This window comes from Heterodontus francisci, chromosome 46 (assembly GCF_036365525.1).
Source record: "Heterodontus francisci isolate sHetFra1 chromosome 46, sHetFra1.hap1, whole genome shotgun sequence".
NCBI classification, from domain to species: Eukaryota; Metazoa; Chordata; class Chondrichthyes; order Heterodontiformes; family Heterodontidae; genus Heterodontus; species Heterodontus francisci.
Window position 1 is genome coordinate 15,792,200 of NC_090416.1, and position 26,010 is coordinate 15,818,209.

The following is a 26,010-nucleotide window of genomic DNA, read 5'->3' on the forward strand; positions in this document are numbered from 1 at the left end:
AAAGGGTCCCGTGCTCAGGGTTACGAGCCATGGCCAACGGTGAAAACAGCTAATTTTTGATGGTGATGGCAAAGGGACAACGACTGCTCACAGGTGGAGGATCCTTTGGGAGGAGGACTTGTGTTTCCTTTAAAGCACATGAGAAGGCAACAGGAAACCACCTCATTTCTCATTGAAGTTAAAAAATGGGAGGCTCTTACAAACGAGTGAAGGACTGTGAAGTGTGGAGAAATGAGCAGAGGACTTGCTCTTGAGCAGATCACCACCACTATTTAAATAACGCGCTCTCCTTTTACGATTTGCCCTGTCCCTTTAAGACTCATCAGCCCCCCCCTTTAAAATTTGCCCTGCCACTTTTAATGAATGCTCTCTTCCTTCAAGAGTCAGCTATCCATTTAATATTAACCTTGTCCCTTTGAGACTCATCTGCCACCTTTAAGATTGACCCTGACCCTTTTAGTGATGCTCTGCCCCTTTAAGAGTCACGTGCTCCTTTCAGGCCCCGCCCCCTCCCTCCCAGAGCCCCGCGAGGGGAGAATTCAACCGGCGGCGGCGATGACCGGAGCTGGGGGCGGGTTTGCGGAGCGGCTGGGGATACCGGGGCGGGGATATCGCCGCCATCGCCCCACTTCCACCTCCCCCTCCGCCATCGTCCACCTCCCCCTCCGCCATGTTGCCCCCCCCCCAACAAACGCCAGCCATTGACGTCATCTCCGTCCGGTGCTCCGCCTCCCTCCGCCGCCAACAAATAGTCCGCCGATGGGCCCCCCCCCCCCTTCACTTTGAAGGGGAATAAAAGCCACAGCCGCCGCGGGCAAAACTCCCCGACCGTCAACCGGCGGATTTATTTTTGTCCGGAGCGGAGGGTCTCAAAAGAAAGTTGGAATGAGAAAAAAAAAATCCAACCTTATTGACCCTATCGCCGGGCGGAGGGATACGACGAGGGCGCAACCCAGCCTGATGGTCTGGGAGCCCCGCCTTCCTCCCGTCCAGGCCGGCGCTGCCGATTGGTCCGTCGGCTGTCGCTCAGCGGCGGCCCCCGGCGGTGAATGGCGGAGGGCGGCTGCCAGTCAGTGATGTTGGAGGCGGCGCCCGGGCGGGCAGCAGGCTGCGGTGCGCGGGCGCGGGCTTTCTCCTTGTTTTCCGTCTGAGGAGAAACATTGTGGCCGCGGCGGCAGCGGGCGGAGGAGGGAGCTTAGCAACCGGAGCCTAGCAACCGCGGGAGCCTAGCAACCGGAGCCCCGGGCAACCAGGGGGACCAGGTCAGTGCAACATCCAGGCGGCTCATCCCCTCCGCACCCCCCTGAACCCCCCGCCCAGATCCCCTCCCCCACCCCTGACACCCCCCACCCACATCCCTTACCCCATACCCATTGCCCTTCACCATCATCACTGCCCATTGCCCTCCATCGTTAATACCCATTGCCCTTCACCATCATTGCTGCCCTTTGCCCTCCATCGTTAATACCCATTGCCCTTCACCATCATTGCTGCCCTTTGCCCTCCATCGTTAATACCCATTGCCCTTCACCATCATTGCTGCCCTTTGCCCTCCATCGTTAATACCCATTGCCCTTTGCCGTCCATCTGTGCCCATTGCCCTTCACCATCATCACTGCCCATTGCCCTCCATCGTTAATACCCATTGCCCTTCACCATCATTGCTGCCCTTTGCCCTCCATCTGTGCCCATTGCCCTTCACCATCATCACTGCCCATTGCCCTCCATCGTTAATACCCATTGCCCTTCACCATCATTGCTGCCCTTTGCCGTCCATCTGTGCCCATTGCCCTTCACCATCATTGCTGCCCTTTGCCGTCCATCTGTGCCCATTGCCCTTCACCATCATTGCTGCCCTTTGCCCTCCATCGTTAATACCCATTGCCCTTCACCATCATTGCTGCCCTTTGCCCTCCATCTGTGCCCATTGCCCTTCACCATCATTGCTGCCCTTTGCCCTCCATCGTTAATACCCATTGCCCTTCACCATCATTGCTGCTCTTTGCCCTCCATCTCTGCCCATTGCCCTTCACCATCATCTCTGCCCATTGCCCTCCATCGTTAATACCCATTGCCCTTCACCATCATTGCTGCCCATTGTCCTCCATCGGTAATACCCATTGCCCTTCACCATCATTGCTGCCCAATGCCCTTCATCATCTGTGCCCATTGCCCTCCATCTGTGCCCATTGCCCTTCACCATCATTGCTGCCCATTGCCCTCCATCGCTGCCCATTGCCCTTCACCATCATCACTGCCCATTGCCCTTCATTCTCAAACCCAGTGGTTTATCAGCATCCATCCGTTTCATGTCTTTGCTCCCATGCTCACACTCATTGCCCTCCTTTGTCGTGGCTCATTCCCCCAATCGGTGTCCATCCTCTTCCTGCTCTTGATCCTGGTCTCTTGCCCCTTGCCCCCTTGTCCTCAGTGCCTCCGTCTCTACTCGTTGCCATCACACCTTAGTATCATCCTGCTGCTCATTTGCCCCCATTTGTGTCCCTCCTCATCACACTACTAGCCCTATCCTCATGCCCCATTGTGCCCAATCTGTACGCACCGTCACTGTGCCTATCCTTACTACACCCACCAGCTCTGCATTTGTCAGTTGTGCGCATTGCCCTTGACTGTGCCCACCCGCACCCTGTTTCAATTGCCAGCCTCCCCTCTGTGCCCCTCAGTCTCCTCTGTGCCCGTCCTTACCGCTTGCCTATTCTGTGCACCCACTGTCACTCTGGCTGCCATCACCTGTGCCCTGTCCTTGTCACCATTTCAGCCTTGCCCATCCTTGACAGTGCCAATCCTGTGCCACATTCTGCTGGTTTACCCATGCCTCACCCTTCGCCACAAGCAGTGTTGCTGTCCGACCTTCAGGCTTCTCATTTGCCATTGCCTCACCTTCGCCTGGTTTAGTGACCCTCCAATCCCCCCCTAACAATCTTCCGACAGCCTCACCGCCCTCCCTCATTCGCATCCACACCCCCCCCCTCCCCCCTGCCCCCCCCGCTTTATATTGAAAAAAAAATCCCTATTTCTTCTGTCCAGAAAGTCACTGTTTTTGGTTACTGTAATGTTAAAATGATTCTGTATGTATGTTTTTAAAAGAATGGCAAAGTGGCTGACATGATGTCTCGGGCAGTATTGTGTTTTGATAGAATGATGCAGCACAGAAAGAGGCCATTCAGCCCATCATGCCTGTGCTAGCTCTTTGAAAGAGCTATCCAAAGAGACCCGTTCCCCCCCCGCTCTTTCCCCATATCGCTGCAGATTTTTCCTTTTCAGGCATTCATCCAATGCCCTTTTGAAAGTTACTATTGAATCTGCTTCCACCGCCCTTTCAGGCAGCACATTCCAGATCACAACAACTCGCTGTGTGAAAAAAAATTCTCCTCCTCTCCCCCTCTGGTTCTTTTACCAATCAGCTTAAATCTGTGTCCCTCTGGTTACCTCCTGCCACTGGAAACAGTTTCTCCTTATTTACTCCGTCAAAACTCTGTGAATTTGTGCATGGTCCATTGCGGATAATTTGAGGTAGATCCGGAAGGAGGTGAGAGATTTAATATCTGTTTTAATATATAATAAGATCAGAGCTCTGTGGTCGGAGATAAACCTTGTGGCTTTTTATCTTGGTGGCTGGGCTGGGATTTGTAGTCCAGTGGTATAATAGTGGTGTTGTTTAATTCTGAGTGCGGTGTGCTGGGCCTATGAAAGTCTAAAGTCAGTATCTATCCATCCCTGGGTATCAATGTAAAATGTCTGACAGAATAGTGCATGGCTCGCTCACTGTGTCACACCACGAAGGGTGGTGCCAGTTTTTGCCAGTTCTAGAATTTCACATATCTTAACTGCAATTAGTTTGACCCAGATTTAAGAACAGGATTTCAAGGTGTAAGTTAGAGTTTGCCTTCCGTCAAACAGTGTCTGTACAAATTTCAGAGATATATCAGAAATCCAGCTCTCTCAGTCACCCAGTAACCCCTCTCCCTCCAGCGCCCTGTGTTTCTACCTGTATCTCTACTGATGTTAATCCAGCTCTCTCACACAGTAACCCGTCTCCCCCCAGCGCCTGTGTTACTGACTGTATCTCCACCGAAGTTAATGCAGCTCCCTCAGACTGTCACTCAGTTACCCCTCTCCCCCCAGTGCCCTGTGTTACTGACTGTATCTCTACTGATGTGAATTCAGCTCCCTCACACTGTCACTCAGTTACCCCTCTCCCCCAGCGCCCTGTGTTACTGACTGTATCTCAACTGATGTTAATGCAGCTCCCTCACACTGTCACTCAGTAACCCCTCTCCCCCAGGGCCCTGTGTTACTGACTGTATCTCTACTGAAGTTAATGCAGCTCCGTCACACTGTCACTCAGTAACCCCTCTCCCCCCAGTGCCCTGTGTTACTGACTGTATCTCTACTGATGTTAATGCAGCTCCGTCACACTGTCACTCAGTTACCCCTCTCCCCCCCAGTGCCCTGTGTTACTGACTGTATCTCCACTGATGTTAATGCAGCTCCCTCAGACTGTCACTCAGTAACCCCTCTCCCCCCACCCCCCCCCCCCACCCCCCCAGCACCATATGCCACTCACTATCTCTACTGATATTAATCCAGAACCCTCACACTGTCACTCAGTACCCAGTGTTACTGAATGTATCTCTAGTGATGTTAATTATAGAGTCATTTACGACACAGAAGGAGGCCATTCAGCCCATCGAGTCCATGCCAGCTCTCCACAGAGCTATCCAGTCAGTCCCACTCCCCTGCTCGATCCCTGTAGCCCTTCAAGTTTATTTCCTCAAGTGCCCATCCAATTTCCTTTTGAAACTATTGGTTGTCTCCGCTTCCACCACCCTTCTGGGCGCGAGTTCCAGGCCATTACTGCTCGCTACGTAAAAAATTTCTTCCTCATATTCCCCCTGCATCTCTTTCCCGAAACCTTCAATCTATGTTCCTTAGTCCTTGTACCATCAGTTAATGGGAACAGTTTTTCCTTGTCTACCTTATCTACCTGTCATAATGCACACGTCTATTAAATTTCCCTTCAATCTCCTTTGCTCTAAAGAGAACAATCCCAGCTTTTCCAACCTAACCATGTAATTAAAATTCCCCGTTCCTGGAACCATTCTGGTAAATCTCCTCTGCACTCTCTCACGGTCCTCACATCCTTCTTAAAGTGTGGTGACCAGAACCGGACGCAGTACTCTAGTTGTGGCCTAACCAGAGCTTTATCAAGGTTCAGCATAATTTCCCTGCTTTTATACTCAATGCCTCTATTTATGAATCCCGAGATCCCACATGCTTTACTAAACACTCTCTCAGTATGTCCTGTCACCTTCAAAGATCGATGCACATGCACCCCAAGTCACTTTGTTCCTGCACACTCTTTAGAACTGTGCCAATATATCGTCTCTCCCTATTCCTTCTGCCAAAATGCATCATCTCACACTGGTCAGTATTAAATTCCATCTGCCACCTGTCTGCCCATTCTGCTAACCAAGCTATGTCCTGTTGCAGGCCATTCATATCATCATTGCTTGCTACACCTCCAAGTTTGGTGTTATCAGCAAATTTTGAGATTCTGCTCTGTGTTCCAAGATTCAGATAATTTATATATATCAGAAAAAGCGGTGATCCCAGCATTGATCCTTGGGGAATACCACGGTCTACCATCCTCTAGTCTGAAAATCAGCCATTTACCACAACTTTCGCTGTTTTCTGTCCTTGCCAACTTTTCATCCAGTTAGACACTGACCCTCCTATTCCACGAGCCTCAGTTTTGTTAATCAGCCTTTTATGTGGTACTTTATCAAACACTCTCTTAAAATCCATATAGACAACATCCACTGCATTCCCTTCATCAACCTTCTCTGTTGCTTCATCAAAAAAACAATTTAATTAGTCAAGCATGATCTGCCTTTTACAAATCCGTGCTGGTTATCCTTAATTATCTCAAATCTCCCCAAGTGCCAGTTGATTTTTTTTCTCACATTTTTGAAAATATAACCATATGCACCACTGATGTTAAACTAACTGGCCTGTAGTTGCTAGGACTGTCCTTACACCCTTTCTTGAATGCAAGTGTCACATTTGCCACTCTTCAATCCTCTGGCACCTCCCCCATAACCCGGGAAGATCGGAAGATTATGGTAAGCCCTTCCACTATCTCCACCTTCAATTCCTTTACCAACCTGGGATACAAGCCATCTGGACCTGGTGATTTATCTACCCTGAACATAGCCAGCCTTTTTAGTACCTCCTCCCTCTCAATTTTTACCCTATCCATTACCTCTACCTTCTCTATTTCTACTGATATTTTGTCAGCCTCCATTTCCTTAGTGAAGACTGATACAAAGTACCCATTAAGTATATTAGCCTTGTCCTGCATATGTTATCCTCTCTGTCCCTAATAGGCCCCACTCCACCTCTTAGTACCCACTTACTATTTACATGCGGGTAGATGATTTTTAGGTTCCCTCTTATGATACCATGATCACTCTTACCCAAGTCCTCCCCGACAGATACTTGGTCCACCTCAGTTCCCAGCACCAGTTCCGGCAATGCCTCCTTTCTAATTGGGCTGAGAACATACTGATCAAGGAAGTTCTCCTGAACGCATTTCAGAAATTCCTCCCCTTCCTTACCCTTTACTCTAAAATTATCCCAATCATTATTTGGGTAATTAAAGTCTCTATCTCTCTCTCACTATTTGGATGTTATAGAATACCCCCGGGTAGCGTGATCATACCCTTTTTGCTTCTCAACTCCAACCAAATTGATTCTGTCCTTGCCCTCTCAAGGACATCCTCCCTTTCTACACTACAATGTCTTCTCTAATCAGTACTGCCACCCCACCTCCCCTTTTTCCTTCTCTATCCTCTCTGAACACTTCATATCCTTGTATGTTAAGCACCCAGTCCTCGCCATTTTTAAGCCACGTTTCCGTTATTGCCAGTACATCATATTCCCATTTGTGCTTGTAGTTCATCAACCTTATTCACCACACTTTGTGCGTTTACACACATGCATTGTAATCCTGTTTTTGCATTCCTCGTAGTTCTTCTCAGTCCACTCCCATCTGATACAGAACTACTCTCCTCTCTAGTACTGTCTAACACTCTCACATTATGCACCTTATTCCTCTTTTCTCCTTCTATATGCTGGTGCCCACCCCCTGCCAATTTAGTTTAAACCCTCCCCAACCACACTGGTGAATCTCCCTCTGAGGACATTTGTCCCAGTCCTGTTGAGATGCAATCTGTCTCTTTTGAATAGGTCCCTTCTGCCCCAGAACTCGTTCCAATGCCCCAAGAACCTGAAGCCTGCCCTCCTGAACCATGCTTCAAGCCATGCATTGATTCTTCCTATCTTCCTGTTTTCACTCTCTCAGGCCTTTGGCACTGGGAGTAATCCAGGGATTACTACCCTTGAGGTCCTACTCTTTAACTTCCTCCCTAGCGCCTGAAAATCTGACCGTTGGACCTCAATACCTGCTATGTCGTTGGTACCAACATGTCCCACAACTTCTGCCTCACTCCCTACACCCTGCAGAAGATCCTGCACCCTCTCAGTGATGTCCTTTACCCTGGCAACAGGGAGACAACACACCATGCGGGACTCACAATAACGGTTACTGAATGCCTGTCTTGTCGCCCTGACTATGGAATCACTTTGCTGCTCCCACCAATACAGACCCATGGAAAGGCTGAGCTCGAGCTGAAGTAGCTGGAGACGCTTCCTACATACTTGGTCACCCAAGACACATGAAGTGTCCTGAAGTTCCCACACGGCAACAAACAGGTCGCTGCTGCCCATCCATGATGTAAATAAAACCCACTATCACCTTTTTAAATAATCTGTTTAGTACCCTGTTTAAACTATCCATTTTATTTAATAACTCTAGTCCTGCTCTGTGATTATACTCTGATTACAACACTTACAGTAGAGAAAGAAAATGTTGTCGAGGAGAATACTGAGATTCAGACTACTAGGCTAGATGGGATTGAGGTTCACAAGGAGGAGGTGTTATCAATTTTGGAAAGTGTGAAAATAGATAAGTCCCCTGGGCCAGATGGGATTTACCCTAGGATTCTCTGGGAAGCTAGGGAGGAGATTGCAGAGCCTTTGTCCTTGATCTTTATGTCATCATTGTCGACAGGAATAGTGCCGGAAGACTGGAGGATAGCAAATGTTGTCCCCTTGTTCAAGAAGGGGAGTAGAGACAGCCCTGGTAATTATAGACCTGTGAGCCTTACTTCGGTTGTGGGTAAAATGTTGGAAAAGGTTATAAGAGACAGGATTTATAATCATCTTGAAAAGAATAAGTTCATTAGCGATAGTCAGCACGGTTTTGTGACGGGTAGGTCGTGCCTCACAAACCTTATTGAGTTTTTCGAGAAAGTGACCAAACAGGTGGATGAGGGTAAAGCAGTGGATGTGGTGTATATGGATTTCAGTAAGGCGTTTGATAAGGTTCCCCACGGTAGGCTATTGCATAAAATACGGAAGTATGGGGTTGAAGATGATTTAGAGCTTTGGATCAGAAATTGGCTAGCTGAAAGAAGACAGAGGGTGGTGGTTGATGGCAAATGTTCATCCTGGAGTTTAGTTACTAGTGGTGTACCGCAAGGATCTGTTTTGGGGCCACTGCTGTTTGTCATTTTTATAAATGACCTGGAAGAGGGTGTAGAAGGGTGGGTTAGTAAATTTGCAGATGACACTAAGGTCGGTGGAGTTGTGGATAGTGCCGAAGGATGTTGTAGGGTACAGAGGGACATAGATAGGCTGCAGAGCTGGGCTGAGAGATGGCAAATGGAGTTTAATGCGGAAAGGTGCGAGGTGATTCACTTTGGAAGGAGTAACAGGAATGCAGAGTACTGGGCTAATGGGAAGATTCTTGGTAGTGTAGATGAAAAGAGAGATCTTGGTGTCCAGGTGCATAAATCCCTGAAGGTTGCTACCCAGGTTAATAGGGCTGTTAAGAAGGCATATGGTGTGCTGGCTTTTATTAGTCGGGGGATCGAGTTTCGGAGCCACGAGGTCATGCTGCAGCTGTACAAAACTCTGGTGAGACCACACCTGGAGTATTGCGTGCAGTTCTGGTCACCGCATTATAGGAAGGATGTGGAAGCTATGGAAAGGGTGCAGAGGAGATTTACTAGGATGTTGCCTGGTATGGAGGGAAGGTCTTACGAGGAAAGGCTGAGGGACTTGAGGTTGTTTTCGTTGGAGAGAAGGAGGAGGAGAGGTGACTTAATAGAGACATATAAGATAATCAGAGGGTTAGGTAGGGTGGATAGTGAGAGTCTTTTTCCTCGGATGGTGATGGCAAACACGAGGGGACATAGCTTCAAGTTGAGGGGTGATAGATATAGGACAGATGTCAGAGGTAGTTTCTTTACTCAGAGAGTAGTAGGGGCGTGGAACGCCCTGCCTGCAGCAGTCGTAGATTCGCCAACTTTAAGGGCATTTAAGTGGTCATTGGATAGACATATGGATGAAAATGGAATAGTGTAGGTCAGATGCTTTCACAGGTCGGCGCAACATCGAGGGCCGAAGGGCCTGTACTGCGCTGTAATGTTCTAATTCTAATACTTACTGTTATACTAACCCCAATTGAACATTTTTAATTTCTCATCTCCTAATTTGAATCAATACCCTAGTTTAGAGAGAAAACAGAGAAAAATTCTCACCAATCACTTACCTTCTTCCCTCTGGCGTCACACCGTGATTTACTTTGGAACGTGATCGGTCGGCAACACCCCCCTTGGCCTGCTCCTTTATACTGACACCGGTCTCACTGTTCATTCTCTCAGACCCTGCTCCATTGTACTGACACCGGTCTCACTGTTCACTCTCTCAGACCTTGCTCCTTTATACTGACACCGGTCTCACTGTTCATTCTCTCAGACCCTGCTCCATTATACTGACACCGGTCTCACTGTTCACTCTCTCAGACCCACTCCTTTATACTGACACCGGTCTCACTGTTCACTCTCGCAGACCCACCCCTTCATACTGACACCGGTCTCACTGTTCACTCTCTCAGACCCTGCTCCTTTATACTGACACCGGTCTCACTGTTCACTCTCTCAGACCCACTCCTTTATACTGACACCGGTCTCACTGTTCACTCTCTCAGACCCAGCTCCTTTATACTGACACCGGTCTCACTGTTCACTCTCTCAGACCCAGCTCCTTTATACTGACACCGGTCTCACTGTTCACTCTCTCAGACCCTGCTCCTTTAGACTGACACCGGTCTCACTGTTCACTCTCTCAGACCCACTCCTTTATACTGACACCGGTCTCACTGTTCACTCTCTCAGACCCACTCCTTTATACTGACACCGGTCTCACTGTTCACTCTCTCAGACCCTGTTCCTTTATACTGACACCGGTCTCACTGTTCACTCTCTCTGACCCGCTCCTTTATACTGACACCGGTCTCACTGTTCACTCTCTCAGACCCACTCCTTTATACTGACACCGGTCTCACTGTTCACTCTCTCAGACCCACTCCTTTATACTGACACCGGTCTCACTGTTCACTCTCTCAGACCCACTCCTTTATACTGACACCGGTCTCACTGTTCACTCTCTCAGACCCACTCCTTTATACTGACACCGGTATCACTGTTCACTCTCTCAGACCCACTCCTTTATACTGACACCGGTATCACTGTTCACTCTCTCAGACCCACTCCTTTATACTGACACCGGTCTCACTGTTCACTGTCTCAGACCCACTCCTTTATAATGACACCGGTCTCCCTGTTCACTGTCTCAGACCCTGCTCCATTATACTGACACCGGTCTCCCTGTTCACTGTCTCAGACCCACTCCTTTATACTGACACCGGTCTCACTGTTCACTCTCTCAGACCCTGCTCCATTATACTGACACCGGTCTCACTGTTCACTCTCTCAGACCCTGCTCCTTTATACTGACACCGGTCTCACTGTTCACTCTCTCAGACCCTGCTCCATTATACCGACACAGGTCTCACTGTTCACTCTCTCAGACCCTGCTCCTTTATCCTGACACCGGTCTCACTGTTCACTGTCTCAGACCCACTCCATTATACTGACACCGGTCTCACTGTTCACTCTCTCAGACCCACTCCTTTATACTGACACCGGTCTCGCTCTTCACTCTCTCAGACCCTGCTCCTTTATACTGACACCGGTCTCACTGTTCACTCTCTCAGACCCTGCTCCTTTATACTGACACCGGTCTCACTGTTCACTCTCTCAGACCCACTCCTTTATACTGACACCGGTCTCACTGTTCACTCTCTCAGACCCACTCCTTTATAATGACACCGGTCTCACTGTTCACTCTCTCAGACCCTGCTCCTTTATACTGACACCGGTCTCACTGTTCACTCTCTCAGACCCACTCCTTTATACTGACACCGGTCTCACTGTTCACTCTCTCAGACCCACTCCTTTATCCTGACACCGGTCTCACTGTTCACTCTCTCAGACCCACTCCTTTATCCTGACACCGGTCTCACTGTTCACTCTCTCAGACCCTGCTCCTTTATACTGACACCGGTCTCACTGTTCACTCCCTCAGGCCCTGCTCCATTATACTGACACCGGTCTCACTGTTCACTCTCTCAGACCCACTCCTTTATACTGACACCGGTCTCACTGTTCACTCTCTCAGACCCTGCTCCTTTATACTGACACCGGTCTCACTGTTCACTCTCTCAGACCCACTCCTTTATCCTGACACCGGTCTCACTGTACACTCTCTCAGACCCTGCTCCTTTATACTGACACCGGTCTCACTCTTCACTCTCTCAGACCCTGCTCCTTTATACTGACACCAGTCTCACTGTTCACTCTCTCAGACCCTGCTCCTTTAGACTGACACCGGTCTCACTGTTCACTCTCTCAGACCCACTCCTTTATACTGACACCGGTCTCGCTCTTCACTCTCTCAGACCCTGCTCCTTTATACTGACACCGGTCTCACTGTTCACTCTCTCAGACCCTGCTCCTTTATACTGACACCGGTCTCACTGTTCACTCTCTCAGACCCACTCCTTTATACTGACACCGGTCTCACTGTTCACTCTCTCAGACCCACTCCTTTATACTGACACCGGTCTCACTGTTCACTGTCTCAGACCCACTCCTTTATACTGACACCGGTCTCACTGTTCACTGTCTCAGACCCTGCTCCTTTATACTGACACCGGTCTCACTGTTCACTCTCTCAGACCCACTCCTTTATACTGACAGCGGTCTCACTGTTCACTCTCTCAGACCCACTCCTTTATACTGACACCGGTCTCACTGTTCAGTCTCTCAGACCCTGCTCCTTTATACTGACACCGGTCTCACTGTTCACTCTCTCAGACCCACTCCTTTATACTGACACCGGTCTCACTGTTCACTCTCTCAGACCCACTCCTTTATACTGACACCGGTCTCACTGTTCACTGTCTCAGACCCACTCCTTTATCCTGACACCGGTCTCACTGTTCACTCTCTCAGACCCACTCCTTTATACTGACACCGGTCTCACTGTTCACTGTCTCAGACCCACTCCTTTATACTGACACCGGTTTCACTGTTCACTCTCTCAGACCCACTCCTTTATACTGACACCGGTCTCACTGTTCACTCTCTCAGACCCACTCCTTTATACTGACACCGGTCTCACTGTTCACTCTCTCAGACCCACTCCTTTATACTGACACCGGTCTCACTGTTCACTCTCTCAGACCCTGCTCCTTTATCCTGACACCGGTCTCACTGTTCACTCTCTCAGACCCACTCCTTTATACTGACACCGGTCTCACTGTTCACTCTCTCAGACCCACTCCTTTATACTGACACCGGTCTCACTGTTCACTGTCTCAGACCCACTCCTTTATCCTGACACCTGTCTCACTGTTCACTCTCTCAGACCCACTCCTTTATACTGACACCGGTCTCACTGTTCACTGTCTCAGACCCACTCCTTTATACTGACACCGGTCTCACTGTTCACTCTCTCAGACCCACTCCTTTATACTGACACCGGTCTCACTGTTCACTCTCTCAGACCCACTCCTTTATACTGACACCGGTCTCACTGTTCACTCTCTCAGACCCACTCCTTTATACTGACACCGGTCTCACTGTTCACTCTCTCAGACCCTGCTCCTTTATCCTGACACCGGTCTCACTGTTCACTCTCTCAGACCCACTCCTTTATACTGACACCGGTCTCACTGTTCACTCTCTCAGACCCTGCTCCATTATACTGACACCGGTCTCACTGTTCACTCTCTCAGACCCTGCTCCTTTATACTGACACCGGTCTCACTGTTCACTCTCTCAGACCCTGCTCCATTGTACTGACACCGGTCTCACTGTTCACTCTCTCAGACCCACTCCTTTATACTGACACCGGTCTCACTGTTCACTCTCTCAGACCCTGCTCCTTTATACTGACACCGGTCTCACTGTTCACTGTCTCAGACCCACTCCTTTATACTGACACCGGTCTCACTGTTCACTCTCTCAGACCCACTCCTTTATACTGACACCGGTCTCACTGTTCACTCTCTCAGACCCTGCTCCTTTATACTGACACCGGTCTCACTGTTCACTCTCTCAGACCCTGCTCCATTGTACTGACACCGGTCTCACTGTTCACTCTCTCAGACCCACTCCTTTATACTGACACCGGTCTCACTGTTCACTCTCTCAGACCCTGCTCCTTTATACTGACACCGGTCTCACTGTTCACTGTCTCAGACCCACTCCTTTATACTGACACCGGTCTCACTGTTCACTCTCTCAGACCCACTCCTTTATACTGACACCGGTCTCACTGTTCACTCTCTCAGACCCTGCTCCTTTATACTGACACCGGTCTCACTGTTCACTGTCTCAGACCCACTCCTTTATACTGACACCGGTCTCACTGTTCACTCTCTCAGACCCTGCTCCTTTATACTGACACCGGTCTCAGTGTTCACTCTCTCAGACCCACTCCTTTATACTGACACCAGTCTCACTGTTCACTCTCTCAGTCCCACTCCTTTATACTGACACCGGTCTCACTGTTCACTCTCTCAGACCCTGCTCCTTTATACTGACACCGGTCTCACTGTTCACTCTCTCAGACCCACTCCTTTATACTGACACCAGTCTCACTGTTCACTCTCTCAGAACCACTCCTTTATACTGACACCAGTCTCACTCTTCACTCTCTCAGACCCTGCTCCTTTATACTGACACCGGTCTCACTGTTCACTCTCTCAGACCCACTCCTTTATACTGACACCGGTCTCACTGTTCACTCTCTCAGACCCTGCTCCTTTATACTGACACCGGTCTCACTGTTCACTCTCTCAGACCCACTCCTTTATACTGACACCGGTCTCACTGTTCACTCTCTAAGACCCTGCTCCTTTATACTGACACCGGTCTCACTGTTCACTCTCTCAGACCCACTCTTTTATACTGACACCAGTCTCACTGTTCACTCTCTCAGACCCTGCTCCTTTATACTGACACAGGTCTCACTGTTCACTCTCTCAGACCCTGTTCCTTTATACTGACACCGGTCTCACTCTTCACTCTCTCAGACCCACTCCTTTATACTGACACCGGTCTCACTGTTCACTCCGGTCTCACTGTTCACTCTCTCAGACCCACTCCTTTATACTGACACCGGTCTCACTGTTCACTCTCTCAGACCCACTCCTTTATACTGACACCGGTCTCACTGTTCACTGTCTCAGACCCACTCCTTTATACTGACACCGGTCTCACTGTTCACTCTCTCAGACCCACTCCTTTTTACTGACACCGGTCTCACTGTTCACTCTCTCAGACCCACTCCTTTATACTGACACCGGTCTCACTGTTCACTGTCTCAGACCCACTCCTTTATACTGACACCGGTCTCACTGTTCACTCTCTCAGACCCTGCTCCTTTATACTGACACCGGTCTGACTCTACATTCTCTCAGACCCTGCTCCTTTATACTGACACCGGTCTCACTCTTCACTCTGTCAGACCCACTCCTTTATACTGACACAGGTCTCACTGTTCACTCTTTCAGACCCTGTTCCTTTATACTGACACCGGTCTCACTCTTCACTCTCTCAGACCCACTCCTTTATACTGACACCGGTCTAACTGTTCACTCCGGTCTCACTGTTCACTCTCTCAGACCCACTCCTTTATACTGACACCGGTCTCACTGTTCACTCTCTCAGACCCACTCCTTTATACTGACACCGGTCTCACTGTTCACTCTCTCAGACCCTGCTCCTTTATACTGACACCGGTCTCACTGTTCACTCTCTCAGACCCTCTCCTTTATACTGACACCGGTCTCACTGTTCACTCTCTCAGACCCACTCCTTTATACTGACACCGGTCTCACTGTTCACTGTCTCAGACCCACTCCTTTATACTGACACCGGTCTCACTGTTCACTCTCTCAGACCCTGCTCCTTTATACTGACACCGGTCTGACTCTACATTCTCTCAGACCCTGCTCCTTTATACTGACACCGGTCTCACTCTTCACTCTGTCAGACCCACTCCTTTATACTGACACCGGTCTCACTGTTCACTCTCTCAGACCCACTACTTTATACTGACACCGGTCTCACTGTTCACTCTCTCAGATCCTGCCCCTTTATACTGACACCGGTCTCACTGTTCACTCTCTCAGACCCTGCTCTTTTATACTGACACCGGTCTCACTGTTCACTCTCTCAGACCCTGCTCTTTTATACTGACACCGGTCTCACTGTTCACTCTCTCAGACCCTGCTCCTTTATACTGACACCGGTCTCCCTGTGCTCTATCTCAGACCCGCTTCTTTATACTATACGACCATACGAATTAGGAGCACAAGTAGGCCATTCAGCCCATCTTGCCTGCTCAGTCCTTTCATAAGATCATGGCTGATCTATTTCTGAGTCGAATTCCACACTCCCACCTGCACCCGATTAATCTTTGATTCCCTTTCCTAACAAGAATCTATCTACCTCCGCCTTAAAAATATTCTATGACCCCGCTTCTCCACCTTCTGAGGCAGAGAGTTCCAAAGTCGCACAACCCTCTGAGATAAATAAATTCTCCTTGTCTGTGTCCTAAAAGGGCGACCCCTAATTTTCAAACAATGCTCCTGAGTACTTCACTCACCCACAGGAGGAAACATCCCCTCCACATTCACCCTGTCAAGAACGTTCACGATATATACTTCAATCAAGTCTCCCCTCACTCTTAACTCAAGTGAAAACAAGCCCAGTTTGTCCAACCTTTCCTCATAAGACAACCCACTCATTCCAGGTATCAATCTGGTAAACCTCCTCTGAACTGCCTCCAACGCTTTGACATCCTTCCTTAAATAAGGAGACCAAAACTGCACACACTATTAGAGATGTGGTCTCACCAATGCCCTGTATTACTGAAGCATAACATCCTTACTTTTATTTTCAATTCCTCTTGTAATAAAGGATAGCATTCCATAAGCTTTCTTTATAACTTGCTGTACCTGTATACTAACCTTTTGTGACTCATGCACTAGAACACCTTGATCCCTCTGCACCTCGGAATTCTGCAGTCGTTCACCGTTTAAGTAATACTCTGCTTTTTTATTCTTCCTGCCAAAGTGAACAACTTCACATTTTCCCACACTATCCGACATCTGCCAGATTTTTGCCCACTCACTCAAACCTATCTATATTGGTCTGCAACCTCCTCATGTCCTCTTCACAACATACTTTCCTACCTATCTTTGTGTCATAGGAAAATTTAGCTGCCATGCCATCGCTCCCCTCATCTAAGTCGTTGATATAAATTGTAAAAAGTTGAGGCCCCAGCACAGACCCCTGTGGGACTCCACTCGTCACATCCTGCCAATCAGAAAAGGACCCATTTACGCATACTCTCTGTTTTCTGCCAGCCAGTCAATCTTCTATCCATGCTAATATGTTACCCCCTACACCATGAGCTCCTACTTTGTGCAATAACCTTTCATGTGGCACCTTGTCAAATGCCTTCTGAAAATCTGAGTACAGTACATCAACGGGCTCCCCTTTATCCACAGCATGTGTCACTCCTTCAAAGAACTCCAACAAAGTGATTAAACATGATTTCCCTTTCACAAAACCATGCTGACTATTCCCAATTACCTTGCGTTTTTGCAAGTGCCCAGCTACAACCTCCTTAATGATTGATTCTAACACCTTCCCCACGACAGATGTCAAGCTAACTGGCCTATAGTTACCTGTTTTCTGCCTTCCCCCCCCCCCCCCCCCCCCCAGCTTCTTGAATAGAGGGGTTATATTTGCTACTTTCCAGTCTGATGGAATCTTTCCAGAATCTAGCGAATTTTGAAAAGACCCTGGGCTAAAGCCCATCAGGACCTGGGGACTTGTCAGTCCGCAGCTCCATTAGTTTGGGCAGTATCACTTCCCTGGTGATTCCCTGTAATTTCACCAAATTCCTCTCTTCCTTCCAGCTCCTGATTTACAGTGATTGCCGGAATGTTTTTTGTATCCTCTATAGTGAAGACAGAAGCAAAATATTTGTTCATTGCATCCGCCATTTTCTTATTATCTACTATTAACACCCCATTCTCACTCTCTAGAGGACCAACTCTCACTTTACTTACTCTTTTCCTTTTTAAATACCTGTAGAAACTCTTGCTATCCGTTTTTACATTTCTAGCTAGCTTCCTCTCATACACTAATTTCTTTCTCCTGATTAACCTTACAGTCATTCTCTGCCATTCTTTATATTCTGACCAATCATCTGACCTGCCACTCATCTTTGCATAATTATATGCTTTTTCCTTAAGTTTTTTCCTTAACTGACTGCCACTTGTCTCACGGTGCTCCCTCTCAGGCCCACTCCTTTATACTGCCGCTGGTCTCACTGTGCGCTCTCTCAAGCTCGCTGCTTTACACTTCCGCCGGTCTCACTGTACCCCCTCTCAGGCCCACTCCCTGAACTATCACTCAGTACCGCTTACCCCAGCGCCCTGAGTAACTGACTGTATCTCTACTGATGTTAATCTGCTCCCTCACACTGTCACTTGGAAGCCCCTCTCCCCAGTGCCCTGTGTTACTGACTGTATCTCTACTGATGTTAATCTGCTCCCTCACAGTCACCCCTCTCCCCCACTGATTAGGCTCAATAACTCAGTTTCCTGTGACTCTGGTTGATATCTGGGATAACTCGTCCAAGGATTATCTACCCCTTTGAGGAATTAAAGAAGGAGTTTGGAATGTGCAGGCAAAGGAACTGCTTATCTTAAAAAAAAAGTAATTTTTGTTTGAAACTGTGTTTCTGACCGTATCCCCTCACTGTGGCCAAAAGGGTGCAGTTCCTGTTACTAGTCGAGCAGGACCCAGTGAAACAGTTGAAATTGATCCTTATGGGTCTCTTTGAATTACAGAACAGAAGGAGGCCATTCGGCCTATTGTGACTGTGTCAGCCCTTTCAAAGGAAAAGAAAGACTTGTACTTGTAGAGCAGCTTTCATGACCTCAGGACATCCCAAAGCACTTCACAGCCAATGAAGTACTTTTGGAATGTGGTCACTGTTGTAATGTTGAAAACACAGCAGCCAATTTGCACACAGCAAGATCCCACAAACAACATTGTGTTCATGACCCAGATCATCTGTTTTCAGTGATGTTGGTTGAGAGATAAATATCAGCCCCAGGACACTGGGGAGAACTCCCCCCCCCCACCCCCCCCCAACCCCCCACTCTTCTTTGACATTGTGGCCATAGGACCTTTTATATCCACTTGAGAGAGCATGTGGGGTCTTGGTTTAACGTCTTCTCTGACAGTGCGGCAGTCCTGCAGAACTGCACTGGAATGTCAGCCTAGATTGTGTGGTCAAGACCCTGGAGTGGGATTTGAACCCACAAAGATCTATCCAATTAGTCCCACTCCCCCCTGCTCTTTCCTCCACAGCCCTGCAAAGTTTTCCCCTTTAAGTATTTATCCAGCTCCCCTTTTGAAAGTTACTATTGAATGTGCTTCCACCGCCCTTTCAGGCAGCGCGTTCCAGATCACAACAACTCGCTGCGTTAAAAAAATTCTCCTCATCTCCCCCTCTGGTTCTTTTGCCAATTATCTTAAATCTGTGTCCCTCTGGTTACTGACCCTCCTGCCTGTGGAAACAGTTTCTCCTTATTTGCTCTATCAAAACCCTTCCTGATTTTGAACGCCTCAATTAAATCTCCTGTTAACCTTCTCAGCTGTAAGGAGAACAATCCCAGCTTCTCCCAGTCTCTCCACATTAACTGAAGTCCCTCATCCCTGGTCCCATTCTGATAAATCTCCCTCCGCACCCTCTCCAAGGCTTTGACATCCTTCCTAAAGTGCGGGGCCCAGAACTGGACCCAATACTCCTGCTGAGGTCTAACCAGTGGTTAAGAAACGGTTTACCTTAACTCGCTTGCTTTTATTTTTTTTAATTCATTCATGGGATGTGGGCGATACTGGCTAGGCCAGCATTTATTGCCCATCCCCTAATTGCCCTTGAGAAGGTGGTGGTGAGCTGCCATCTTGAACCGCTGCAGTCCATTTGGGGTAGGTAGACCCACAGTACTGTTAGGAAGAGAGTTCCAGGATTTTGACCCAGCGACAGTGAAAGAACGGCGATATAGTTCCAAGTCAGGATGGTGTGTGACTTGGAGGGGAACTTGCAGGTGGTGGTGTTCCCATGTATTTGCTGCCCTTGTCCTTCTAGTTGGTAGAGGTCGCGGGTTTGGAAGGTGCTGTCGAAGGAGCCTTGGTGCATTGCTGCAGTGCATCTTGTAGATGGTACACACTGCTGCCACTGTGCGTCGGCGATGGAGGGAGTGAATGTTTGTAGATGGGGTGCCAATCAAGCGGGCTGCTTTGTCCTGGATGGTGTCGAGCTTCTTGTGTTGTTGGAGCTGCACCCATCCAGGCAAGTGGAGAGTATTCCATCACACTCCTGACTTGTGCCTTGTAGATGGTGGACAGGCTTTGGGGAGTCAGGAGGTGAGTCACTCGCCTCAGGATTCCTAGCCTCTGACCTGCTCTTGTAGCCACGGTATTTATATGGCTACTCCAGTTCAGTTTCTGGTCAATGGTAGACCCTAGGATGTTGATGGTGGGGGATTCAGCGATGGTAATGCCATTGAATGTCAAGGGGAGATGGTTAGATTCTCTCTGGTTGGAGATGGTCATTGCCGGGCACTTGTGTGGCGTGAATGTTACTTGCCACTTATTAGCCCAAGCCTGGATAATGTCCAGGTCTTGCTGCATTTCTACACGGACTGCTTCAGTATCTGAGGAGTCACAAATGGTGCTGAACATTGTGCAATCATCAGCAAACATCCCCACTTCTGACCTTATGATTGAAGGAAGGTCATTGATGAAGAAGCTGGAGATGGTTGGGCCTAGGACGCTTATGCTGTACGCTTCTATTTATAAATCCAAGGATCACCAATAACAACTTGCATTTATATAGCACCTTTAACATAGTGAAACATCCTAAGGGGCTTCACAGGAGCAATTGTCAAACAAAGTTTAACCCCTGAGCCACATAAGGAGATATTAGGGACAGGTGACCAAAAGCTTGGTTTTAAGGAGCGTCTTAAAAGAGGAGGAGAGAGAGAGACACACACAGAGAGGTTTGGCAGGGAATTCCAGAGCTTAGGGCCCCAGGCAGCTGAAGGCACGGCCGCCAATGGTGGAGCGATGGAAATCGGGGGATGTGCAAGACTACTTTAGTTACTTCCTCAATAAATTCAATCAGGTTTGTTAAACATGGCCTGCTCTTTACAAATCCATGCTCATTCTCTAATCAGCTCAAATTTCGTGAAGTGCTCAGTCAATGGGTCCTTAATTATAGATTCCAATTGTTTCCCCACAACACAGGTTAGACTAACAGGTCTTTCATTCCCTGTTTTTTCTTTTTCTCTCTGTCTCTCTCTCTGTCTCTCTCTCTGTCTCACCTTTCTTAAATAATGGAATTCCATTTGCAGTATCCCTATCTGAAAGAATAACTCTTGAATCGAGATCATGGCTAAAGCACCTGTGATTTCCACTCCTCCTTCCTTGACAACAGAAGCAAAATACTGCGGATGCTGAAAATCTGAAATAAAAACGGAAATATGCTGGAAACAGCAGGTCAGGCGGCCTCTGTGAGGAGAGAAACAGAGTTAGCGTTACAATCGAAAAGCGTTGGACCGGGAAAGCTGGGAAGTGCCTAATGGAAAGATGCTGTTCCTCGAGCTCACGTTGAGCTTTGAGAACGGTGTCGGGGGCCGAGGACAGAGAGGTCAGACTGGGAGTGGGGTGGGGAATTAAAATGCCAGGCGAGCGGATGCTTGCGGACTGAATGGAGGTGTTCTGCAAAGCGGTGTGTTTGTCCTCCCCTGTGTAGAGGAGACCGCATTGTGAGCAGCGAATGCAGTGTGCTAAATTGAAAGCAGTATAAGTAAATCACTGCTTTCACCTGGAAGGAGTGTTTGGGACTGTGGATAGGAGGGAAGGGAGGAGGTGAAAGGGCAGGGTGCGCTTGCACGGAAAGGTGCCATGGGTAGGGGAGGGGAGTATTGCAGGCGTGGGGGTGGGGCGACTGAAGAGTGGACTCGGGTGGAGGGAACTTCCTTTAATACCCTGGAGCGGAAGCCTTCATATCCGGGGGATTCGTCCGTCTTTGGTGCCGTTATTTTTTTCTAACATCCCAAGGTGCTGGATGGGAACAAATGGAAACCATCCCCTTTTTTCCTTTTAAATGGGGAAGAACTATAGGAACAGGAGGAGACCATTCAGCCCCTCAGACCTGCTTCTATATTCCTCCATGTCCCTCAAATCCCTTTACCCTTAGCTTCATATCCCTTGCCTAACAAAAACCTATACATCCCAGTCTTGAAGACTTCAGTTGGCCACCGTTCACCCTCTTTCCCCCCCCCCCCCAGCTTCCACAGTTTTTGGGGGAGAGAGTACCAGATTTCCACAACCCTTGTGTGTGAGGAAGCACTTTCTTCCGAAACGGCCTGGCTCCAATTTCAAGGTTCTGCCCCTTTGTTCTGGATTTCCCCCCCACCCGCCGCCAGGGGAAATACTTTCTTTCTCTCTATCCAGTCAAATCCTTCTTACATTTTAAAGACTCGATCAGATCGTCCCTCAATTTCCTAAACTCAAGGGAACACCAGGCCAAGTTATGCAGCCTCTCCTCACAGTCTCACCCTCTAGGTGTCACGATGACCCCATGCACCTCTGGCCTGTGCTGGAAAGCCTGATGGGGGGGGGGGTGGGGGGGCTGCTTGAAGAGGGTCTTTACAGTTGACGTCAGCACGCCAGGGCTAAAGAGGGCGAAAGGAAAAAAAAAATAAGTTTAAACCCCAGCTCGGGTTCCCGCTGCCCGTCGCTCTCCGGTGGGAATGAGCTTGTGTCTAAATGCTGGGCGAGGGCAGGGTCAGGCTCAGCTGTGATTCCCTCCAGGACGAATAGCCCACTCTCCAGGTTCACCCAGCTTAAACGGGCACATGGTGAGTGCGACTGCCACCGAGTCCCAGTTAAGGGTGTTCCTCCCTCTGTGGTTGATATGTTTGAATGTGACTGAACCTGTTCAACTTGAAAGCTCTTCATCTGGTGGTTTGTGTAAAAAGAAGTATCAATCTGATTTAGTACAATATCAGGTGCGGTGGCTTATCGCTTATGCTACTAGACTAGCAGCCCAGAGTGCTGGACTAATAATCCAGCGAAAGTGAATTTAAAAAAGATAAATCTGGAAATAAAAAGCTGGTCTCGGTAAAAGTGACCGTGAAGCTGTCGGATTGTGGTGACAGAACCAACTAGTTCACTTTAGGGAAGGAAGTCTTCCCAGCTTATCTGTTCTGGGTCTGGATGTGACTGCAGTCCCCACCCCAATGTGGTTGACTCTTAACTGCCCTTTGAGGTGGCCTAGCGAGACACTCCGTTTGTGTCAAACCACTACCAGTGGGTCAAGAAGGTGGCTCACCACCACTTTCCCAGGGGGACCAGGGATGGGCAATAAATGCAGGCCTTCCGCTCACATCTGTCTCTCTGTCTGTCTCTCTGTCTGTCTCTCTGTCTGTCTCTCTGTCTGTCTCTCTGTCTGTCTCTCTCTGTGTCTCTCTCTGTGTCTCTCTCTGTGTCTCTCTCTGTGTCTCTCTCTGTGTCTCTCTCTGTGTCTCTCTCTCTCTCTCTCTCTCTCTCTCTCTGTCTCTCTGTCTCTCTCTCTGTCTCTCTCTCTCTGTCTCTCTCTCTCTGTCTCTCTCTCTCTGTCTCTCTCTCTGTCTCTCTGTCTGTCTCTCTGTCTGTCTCTCTGTCTCTGTGTCTGTCTCTATCTCTGTGTCTGTCTGTCTCTCTCTCTGTCTGTCTCTCTCTCTCTGTCTGTCTCTCTGTATCATTGATTTGGAGACCTGCTTTCTGAAAAGGGGATTGTCGGAGGTACAGTCTTTCTGACTAGACTTTAAACCAAGGCCCCCGTTTGCCTCGGGTGGATGTAAAAGACTCCACAGCCACTAGCTTTGGCATTTATCCCTCAACCAGCGTCACTAAAAACAGACGAACTGGTCACCGTCACATCGCTGTTAGTGGGATCTTGCTGTGTGCAAATTGGCTGCCGCGTTTCCTGAGTTACAACAGTGACCCACACTTCAAAGGTCCTTCGTTGGTTGTAAAGGGCTTTGGGACGTCCGAGGGTCGTGAAAGGCGCTGTGTGAATGCAGGTGGTAACTGTTTGCAAAGCTGAGTGATGGAGCAGTTAATGTTCGTGTGTTTTGTCAGCTGCTTTTGATTTGCAAGGTTCGATAGCTCAGTCCACGATGAGTTTGACGATCTTAGGGAAGCTGAATTTGGAGCTTTTCGTCCTGATTGCTGTTTGGTGACACACTGGAACAATCGGTGGGGTGGGGGAAGGGGGGAGGTGGCGGGGGCCCTCAAGGCTGTGCCCCTGAGGTCGTCTGAGATGTGTGTCAGATGGCTATTTGGCTATGGGGGCATCGCAAATGGTCCCAACGTGCACGCAGTTTCCAGCAGCAATCGCTGGAGGAGTATCAGGAGCAGAAACCCTGATTAACTTTCCCCAACCTCTTTCCCCACCCCCCCTTCCCCCTTCCCCTCTTCCCCCACCCCCCTCACCTCCTCAGCTCAATCCCCTTCTAATTCAGGGGCACTGAAGGGCAACTGGAGTGTCTCAAAATTCTACAGTCTCTAAGGTGAGATCAGCGAACTGGGCAGAGATCAGGAGCATGGCTCCATACTGCTCTGAATAGCTCAGTACCAGATTGTACGTGCCCAGTCCAGCTGCGGTGGCCTCCCACCCACCATGGTTGAATGCCCTTTGTGAGAGGATGGAGCCTGAACAAGGCAATGGAGGGTGGTGTCTGGCAGCCTGTACCCCAGCGAGGGTTCATGCACCCAGCGGATGGAGGGTGAAAACAACTGTGGAGTGCGGAAGGCAGAGTCACCTCTCTGTCAAGAGTCAGGTTCAGGCTGATGGTGGAACTGGGATGGTGAGACTAGTGATCAGTAGGTGTAATTGGGGTAGAATAGCAAGAAGCCCGTCAGCTAGTTACTGAGCTCGAAATGTGGAAGCAGAAACGCTCAGTCATCTGGTTGACGAGTTCCAACCACAGCCCATGCTGTATCTGCACAGTCACTAGCCCAGCTTGTTTCAGGTCCTGTCCCCTGAGGGAGGTGAGCCAACCTAACAGAAGAAGCTTTTTAAGATTAGGAATCTGAGTGTAACCACAGCCACCAAAAAGGGTAATCTAAAGTAAATTCCCAAACCAAACTATCTGGTTCTCTGTGGGTTTCTCTCTCTCTCTGTCTCCGTCTCTGTCTCTCTCTGTCTCTGTCCCCCTGACGCTCTCTCTCTCTTTCTGGCTCTCTCTCCTGTCTCTGAGTCAGTAGATTGTGGGTTCGAGTGCCACTCCAGAGACTGAACACAACATTCAGGCTGGCACTACAGTGCCACTACTGAGGGATTGCTGCACTGTCGGAGGGTCAGCGCTGAGGGAGTGCTGCACTGTCGGAGGGTCAGCGCTGAGGGAGTGCTGCACTGTCGGAGGGTCAGCGCTGAGGGAGTGCTGCACTGTCGGAGGGTCAGCGCTGAGGGAGTGCTGCACTGTCGGAGGGTCAGCGCTGAGGGAGTGCTGCACTGTCGGAGGGTCAGTGCTGAGGGAGTGCTGCACTGTCGGAGGGTCAGTACTGAGGGAGCGCCGCACTGTCGGAGGGTCAGCGCTGAGGGAGTGCTGCACTGTCGGAGGGTCAGCGCTGAGGGAGTGCTGCACTGTCGGAGGGTCAGTACTGCGGGAGCGCCGCACTGTCGGAGGGTCAGTGCTGAGGGAGCGCCGCACTGTCGGAGGGTCAGTACTGAGGGAGCGCCGCACTGTCGGAGGGTCAGCGCTGAGGGAGCGCCGCACTGTCGGAGGGTCAGTACTGAGGGAGCGCCGCACTGTTGGAGGGTCAGCGCTGAGGGAGCGCCGCACTGTCGGAGGGTCAGTACTGAGGGAGCGCCGCACTGTCAAAGGTGCCGTCTTTCGGATGAGATGTTAAACTGGGCTCCGTCTGCCCTTCTCAGGTGGATGGAAAAGATCTCACGGCCATTATTGGGTGAAGAGCAACGGGGGGGGGGATCTCCCCGGTGTCTTGGGGCTAAAGCCTGGCTTGGGTATAAAATTAAGGCCCAACCCGATCCCAGCCGACCCGAGCCCGGAGCCCTTTAATTTATTTTCGCATCCTACCCGACCCAAATCTCTTTCGTCTGTTCTGGCAGCAGGCTATTCCTGCAGCTGGAATTGTGGAGATTCACGGGTAAGCCCGATCCCGCAACGTCCCCGAAGCAGTGTCCAGTCCAACCCGACCCGTGCCCCAATGCTGGACTCGGTATTTCGACCCGAGCCAACTTTACCTGGGGCCAATATTTATCCTTCAATCAACAAATCAACATCACTAAAAAAAAAACAGATGATCTGGGTAATCAAATTTCTGTTTCTGGGATCTTGCTGTGCGCTAA

At 49.3% G+C, this 26,010-nt stretch overlaps 1 protein-coding gene across 1 annotated transcript in view; it reads left to right on the forward strand.

The window, feature by feature from the left end:
• Positions 1 to 568: 568 nt before the first annotated feature.
• Positions 569 to 26,010, forward strand: part of LOC137356805 (myocyte-specific enhancer factor 2D homolog) — an 83,774-nt gene continuing 58,332 nt past the window's right edge. The window contains exon 1 of the mRNA XM_068022595.1: positions 569 to 1,262. The gene's annotated coding sequence lies outside the window, so the exon portion shown is untranslated. The remainder of the gene's footprint in view (positions 1,263 to 26,010) is intronic.